Raw genomic sequence first — 7,828 nt, forward strand, 5'->3', positions numbered from 1 at the left:
CAATATTCCATTATAATGACAGCGCCACCTGCTTACAACAGGAAAATTGGCAGATATATGGAATAAACTTTGACATATTCCACTTATATTTCTGAGTTTAAATGCATATTTCTCACCGTTCACATATCTACTAAAGCCACTTACTGCCGGTGAGCCCGGGTGCGAGGGCCCGTTCATCGCTGCTTGCAGCTTTAATTAGGGCCCGAGCACCGAGGTGCGAGGACCCTCTTGTATCTGCTTTGTTTTTTATTATTATTCTTCTTCTTCTTCTTCTTCTTCTTCTCCCGAATGAATCGCATTTTTGAGGGCTTTAACATGCTCAAAAAGTCATGAAACTTTGCACACTCGTCAAACCTGGTGAAAATTTTCGTCTGATATAGGATTCAGAAGAGGGTGTGGCAAAATGGCTCGACAGCGCCACCTATACCAAGAAAATCAACAGCCTTCCAGCTATGTTTCACGTACATGCACGAAAATTGGCACACATATGTAACACACCAATACCTACAAAAAAGACTCTTGGAGCGAAATTCTAAACCCAACAGGAAGTCGGTTATTTTTAATATTATGAGCATATTTTGTGTAATTTTGGTCATTTCCATGTGTTGTATTTTAACGAACTCCTCCTAGACAGTTCTTCAAATCGACACCAAATTTGGTATGCCTAATCTAAAGGCCTTTGCGATGTTAAATTGCGAAGATCCTGACTTTTCGTTGAAGGGCGTGTCCGTGGCGGCCTGGCGAATTTCGATGATTCGCCATTAAAAATGAAGTTGCTATAACTCACACATACAATAACCAATCTGCCCCAAACTTCACATGTTTGATGAGAATCTGAACCTGAACAGATTGACATGCCCATATTCAGTTATAGTCATAGCGCCACCTATTGGCAACAGGAAGTGACATATTTTACGCTGCGACGAACTACTCCTAGAAATTTTATGACATCAATGTCTTTTTTGTGGTCAGTCTAATCTAAAGGCCTGTGCGATGTTCAGTTGTGAAGATCTTGAGTTTTCGTTAAAAGGCTTGTTCATGGCGCCGCGACGAAGTTCGATGTCTCGCCATGGGAATAAAAGATGTTATAACTCAGATATAAAATGTCCGATCTTCCCCAAACTTCACATGTGTGATAAGAGTCCTGGCCTGAACAGATCTGCAGGCCAATATTCCACCGGGTGTGGCAGAACAGCTCTATAGCGCCACCTGTACACTTTCAACGGAGTGCGCCTCGAGCTATGTTTCACGTACATGTACAAAAATTGGTATACACATGTAACACTCCAATACCTACAAAAAAGTCTCTTGGTACGAAATCCGGATCCCAACAGGAAGTCGGTTATTTAGAATTTTCCCTTCAAAATTGCTGTTGTTTTTGCCATTTTCAGGGGTTGTACTTTAACGAACTCCTCCTAGAGATTTATTCAGATCAACACCAAACTTGGTCAGTGTAATCTAAAGCCCTTTGCGATAATAAATTGCGAAGGACTTGAGGTTTCGTTAAAGGGCGGGTACATGGCGGCCTGACAAATTTCGATGTTTCGCCATGAAAAAGGAAGTTGCTGTAACTCAGACATACAATGTCCAATCTGCCCCAAACTTCACATGTTGGATAAGACTCTTGACCTGAACAGATCTACATGCCAATATTCAGTTATAGTCATAGCGCCACCTATTGGCAACAGGAAGTTACATATTTTACACTGCGACAAACTACTCCTAGAAATTTTATGACATCAATGTTTTTTTTGTGGTCAGTCTAATCTAAATACCTGTGTGATGTTTAGTTGTGAAGATCTTGAGTTTTTGTTAAAAGGTGTGTCCATGGCGCCGTGATGAAGTTCGATGTCTCGCCATGGGAATAAAAGATGTTATAACTCAGGCATAAAATGTCCGATCTTGCCCAAACTTCACTTGTGTGATAAGGGTCCTGGCCTGAACAGATCTGAAGGCCAATATTCCATCGAGTGTGGCAAAATGGCTCGATAGCGCCACCTATACACTTTCAACGGAGTGCGTATACACTTTAAACGGAGTACGCCTCAAGCTATGTTTCACTTACATGTACAAAAATCGGTACACACATGTAACACACCAATATCTACGAAAAAGTCTCTTGGTACGAAATCCGAATCCCAACAGGAAGTCAGTTATTTCGAATTTTCTCTGCAAAATTAGTGTTGTTTTGGCCATTTTCAGGGGTTGTACTTTAACGAACTCCTCCTAGATATTTATTCAGATCAACACCAAACTTGGTCAGTGTAATCTAAAGCCTTTTGCGATCTTAAATTGCGAAGATCTTGAGGTTTCGTTAAAGGGCGTGTCCATGGCGGCCTGACAAATTTCGATGTTTCGCCATGAAGTAGGATGTTGTTGTAACTCAGGCATAAAATGTCCAATCCTCCCCAAACCTCACATGTTCGATAAAAGTCCTGCCCTGAACACATCTGAAGGCCAATATTCCATTATAATGATAGCGCCACCTGCTGGCAACAGGAAGATTGGCACATATATGGAATAAACATTGATATATTCTACTTATATTTATGAGTTTAAACGCATATTTCTCACCGTTCACCTATTAACTAAAGCCACTCGCTGTCGGTGAGCCCGGGTGCGAGGGCGCGTTCATCGCTGCTTGCAGCTTTAATTATTCTTATTCTTCCACTTCTCCAAAATTAATCGCATTTTTGAGGACTTAAACATGCTCAAAAAGTCATGAAACTTTGCACACGCGTAAAACCAGGTGAAAATTTTCGTCTGATATAGGATTCAGAAGAGGGTGTGGCAAAATGGCTCGACAGCGCCACCTATACGAAGAAAATCAACAGCCTTCGAGCTATGTTTCACGTACATGCACGAAAATTGGCACACATATGTAACACACCAATACCTACAAAAAAGACTCTTGGAGCAAAATTCTAAAACCAACAGGAAGTCGGTTATTTGTAATATTATGAGCAAATTTTGTGTAATTTTGGTCATTTCCATATGTTGTATTTTAACGAACTCCTCCTAGAGATTTCTTCAAATCAACACCAAATTTGGTATGCCTAATCTAAAGGCCTTTGCGATGTTAAATTGCGATGATCTTGAGTTTTCGTTGAAGGGCGTGTCCGTGGCGGCCTGGCGAATTTCGATGATTCGCCATGAAAAATGAAGTTGCTATAACTCAGATATACAATGTCCAATCTGCCCCAAACTTCACATGTTTGATGAGACTCCAAACCTGAACAGATTGACATGCCCATATTCAGTTTTAGTCATGGCGCCACCTATTGGCAACAGGAAGTGACATATTTTACGCTGCGACAAACTACTCCTAGAAATTTTATGACATCAGTGTCTTTTTTGTAGTCAGTCTAATCTAAAGGCCTGTGCGATGTTCAGTTGTGAAGATCTTGAGTTTTCGTTAAAAGGCTTGTTCATGGCGCCGTGACGAAGTTCAATGTCTCGCCATGGGAATAAAAGATGTTATAACTCAGGCATAAAATGTCCGATCTTCCCCAAACTTCACATGTGTGATAAGAGTCCTGGCCTGAACAGATCTGCAGGCCAATATTCCATCGGGTGTGGCAGTATGGCTCTATAGCGCCACCTATACACTTTCAACGGAGTGCGCCTCGAGCTATGTTTCACGTACATGTACAAAAATTGGTACACACATGTAACACTCCAATACCTACAAAAAAGTCTCTTGGTACGAAATCCGGATCCCAACAAGAAGTCGGTTATTTTGAATTTTCCCTTCAAAATTGGTGTTGTTTTTGCCATTTTCAGGGGTTGTATTTTAACGAACTCCTCCTAGAGATTTATTCAGATCAACACCAAACTTGGTCAGTATAATCTAAAGCCCTTTGCGATAATAAATTGCGAAGGACTTGAGGTTTCGTTAAAGGGCGGGTCCATGGCGGCCTGACAAATTTCGATGTTTCGCCATGAAAAAGGAAGTTGCTGTAACTCAGACATACAATGTCCAATCTGCCCCAAACTTCACATGTTGGATAAGACTCTTGACCTGAACAGATCTACATGCCAATATTCAGTTATAGTCATAGCGCCACCTATTGGCAACAGGAAGTTACATATTTTACACTGCGACAAACTACTCCTAGAAATTTTATGACATCAATGTCTTTTTTGTGGTCAGTCTAATCTAAAGACCTGTGTGATGTTTAGTTGTGAAGATCTTGAGTTTTTGTTAAAAGGTGTGTCCATGGCGCTGTGATGAAGTTCGATGTCTCGCCATGGGAATAAAAGATGTTATAACTCAGGCATAAAATGTCCGATCTTGCCCAAACTTCACTTGTGTGATAAGGGTCCTGGCCTAAACAGATCTGAAGGCCAATATTCCATCGAATATGGCAAAATGGCTCGATAGCGCCACCTATACACTTTCAACGGAGTGTGTATACACTTTAAACGGAGTGCGCCTCGAGCTATGTTTCACGTACATGTACAAAAATCGGTACACACATGTAACACACCAATATCTACGAAAAAGTCTCTTGGTACGAAATCCGAATCCCAACAGGAAGTCAGTTATTTCGAATTTTCTCTGCAAAATTAGTGTTGTTTTGGCCATTTTCAGGGGTTGGACTTTAACGAACTCCTCCTAGAGATTTATTCAGATCAACACCAAACTTGGTCAGTGTAATCTAAAGCCTTTTGCGATCTAAAATTGCGAAGATCTTGAGGTTTCGTTAAAGGGCGTTTCCATGGCGGCCTGACAAATTTCGATGTTTCGCCATGAAATAGGATGTTGTTGTAACTCAGGCATAAAATGTCCAATCCTCTCCAAACCTCACATGTTCGACAAAAGTCCTGCCCTGAACACATCTGAAGGCCAATATTCCACTATAATGATAGCGCCACCTGCTGGCAACAGGAAGATTGGCACATGTATGGAATAAACATTGATATATTCTACTTATATTTATGAGTTTAAACGCATATTTCTCACCGTTCACCTATTAACTAAAGCCACTCGCTGCCGGTGAGCCCGGGTGCGAGGGCCCGTTTATCGCTGCTTGCAGCTTTAATTATTATTATTATTATTCCGCTTCTCCAAAATGAATCGCATTTTTGAGGGCCTAAACATGCTCAAAAAGTCATGAAACTTTGCACACACCTCATACCTGGCGAAAATTTACGTCTGATATGGGTTTCAGAAGTGGGTGTGGCAAAATTGCTCGACAGCGCCACCTTTAGATGTTCATCGGTGTGCGCCTCGAGCTATGTTTCACGTACATGCACGAAAATTAGCACACACATGTAACACAACAATACCTACAAAAAAGACTCTTGGACCAAAATTCTAAATCCAACAGGAAGTCAGTTATTTTTAATATTATGAGCAAATTTTGTGTAATTTTTGTCATTTCCATGCTTTGTATTTTAACGAACTCCTCCTAGAGATTTATTCAAATCAATACCAAATTTGGTATGCCTAATCTAAAGGCCTTTGCAATGTTAAATTGCGAAGATTTTGAGTTTTCGTCAAAGGGCGTGTCCGTGGCGGCCTGGCGAATTTTGATGATTCGCCCTGAAACAGGAAGTTGCTATAACTCACACATACAATGTCCAATCTGCCCCAAACTTCACATGTTGGATAAGACTCCTGACCTAAACAGATTGACATGCCCATATACAGTTATAGTCATAGCGCCACCTATTGGCTACAGGAAGTGACATATTTTACGCTGCGACAAACTACTCCTAGAAATTTTTGACATCAATGTCTTTTTTGTGGTCAGTCTATTCTAAAGGCCTATGGGATGTTAAATTGTGAAGATCTTGAGTTTTTGTTAAAAGGTGTGTCCATGGCGCCGTGATGAAGTTCGATGTCTCGCCATGGGAATAAAAGATGTTATAACTCAGGCATAAAATGTCCGATCTTGCCCAAACTTCACTTGTGTGATAAGGGTCCTGGCCTGAACAGATCTGAAGGCCAATATTCCATCGAGTGTGGCAAAATGGCTCGATAGCGCCACCTATACACTTGCAACGGAGTGCGTATACACTTTAAACGGAGTGCGCCTCGAGCTATGTTTCACGTACATGTACAAAAATCGGTACACACATGTAACACACCAATATCTACGAAAAAGTCTCTTGGTACGAAATCCGAATCCCAACAGGAAGTCAGTTATTTCGAATTTTCTCTGCAAAATTAGTGTTGTTTTGGCCATTTTCAGGGGTTGTACTTTAACCAACTCCTCCTAGATATTTATTCAGATCAACACCAAACTTGGTCAGTGTAATCTAAAGCCTTTTGCAATCTTAAATTGCGAAGATCTTGAGGTTTCGTTAAAGGGCGTGTCCATGGCGGCCTGACAAATTTCATTGTTTCGCCATGAAATAGGATGTTGTTGTAACTCAGGCATAAAATGTCAAAGCCTCCCCAAACCTCACATGTTCGATAAAAGTCCTGCCCTGAACACATCTGAAGGCCAATATTCCATTATAATGATAGCGCTACCTGCTGGCAACAGGAAGATTGGCACATATATGGAATAAACATTGATATATTCTACTTATATCTATGAGTTTAAACGCATATTTCTCACCGTTCACCTATTAACTAAAGCCACTCGCTGCCGGTGAGCCCGGGTGCGAGGGCCCGTTCATCGCTGCTTGCAGCTTTAATTAGGGCTCAAGCCCGAAGGGGCGAAGAGCCCTATTGTTCTTCTAAGGATTATTCTTATTATTATTATTTTTATTTTTTATTAAACCTTCCGGGGGGTTTTGGGGGCCTTAACATGCTCAAAAACTCTTGAAAATTGGCACACACATTGGAATTTGCGGCCATCAGGACGCCACAGAGACTGGGACCCAGGCGTGGCACAGGGGCTCTACAGCGCCCCCTGGAACACCGTCAGAAATCTTGAACCATATCTCACACACACTTGCATATATTTATACGAAACTCAGTACACTTATAGATCTCTCTGAGCTGAACAACTTTCCCGCTCTATGTCATAGGCTCCGCCCAACAGGAAGTCAGCTATCCAGGGCTGTTCATAAAAAGCATGCTCTGGAATTTGATATACTTGTCATAGGTTTTTTACTTGATTGCCACCAAACTCGGTAAACATGATCTCAAGACATTGGGGATGTAAAATTGCGAGGGGATTTTTGATATCTCGAACGGTTTGCCCGTGGTGAGGCGTTGAAATTAGGGCAAAAAATTAGAAACAGGAAATGCCTAATAACATCCACATACATTTCCTGAGTTTCATCAAACTTCATTGGTTTGTTCGTTGTATGATACAGATCGTATAAATGTGACTATTAAGAGTCAACATTATAGCGCCACCAACTGGCAGCAGGAAGTGAGTCATTTTCAAAATGCTTTTAATTCAGCATCTTATTTTTACTCGATTTGCTCAAACTTCATCAGAATAATGACAAAACACGGCCGATGAAAATCTGATGTGGGGATATTGATATCTAATATAGTGTTGCCATGGCAACGTGTCAAACTTGAATATTCTGTTATGGTGAGTTTGAGGCAGATAACAAGCTCAGATTTACATGAAAGTCAAAACACATATCTGTATTATTGATAGCTAGACAATGGCAAAAGCTTTTAAAAGGGAGTGAAGGAGGCACTCTATAGCGCCACCTTTTGTCAAAAGTGGGGGGGTTAGTTTTAGCTACAGACACCAAACTTGGTACATAAATTGTTCTAATCAAGACAGACAACTTTCTAATTCACAGTCATAAGCTACGATCAACAGGAAGTCGGCTATTTTGATTTGAATGTGTATTTTGGGGATTTTACAGTTGTGAATTAATGCATACTCCTCACAAGGGAAGTACA

The 7,828-nt window shown here is 41.0% G+C and overlaps 1 long non-coding RNA gene across 1 annotated transcript; it reads left to right on the top strand.

The window, feature by feature from the left end:
* The first annotated feature begins 843 nt into the window (after nucleotides 1-843).
* Nucleotides 844-6,265, top strand: LOC128018174 (uncharacterized). The gene is made up of 3 exons (XR_008184756.1): nucleotides 844-1,497; nucleotides 3,890-4,211; nucleotides 5,818-6,265. It is a non-coding gene; the product is annotated as an uncharacterized LOC128018174 (long non-coding RNA).
* The last annotated feature ends 1,563 nt before the right edge of the window (nucleotides 6,266-7,828 follow it).

Source organism: Carassius gibelio, chromosome A8, assembly GCF_023724105.1.
Source record: "Carassius gibelio isolate Cgi1373 ecotype wild population from Czech Republic chromosome A8, carGib1.2-hapl.c, whole genome shotgun sequence".
NCBI classification, from domain to species: Eukaryota; Metazoa; Chordata; class Actinopteri; order Cypriniformes; family Cyprinidae; genus Carassius; species Carassius gibelio.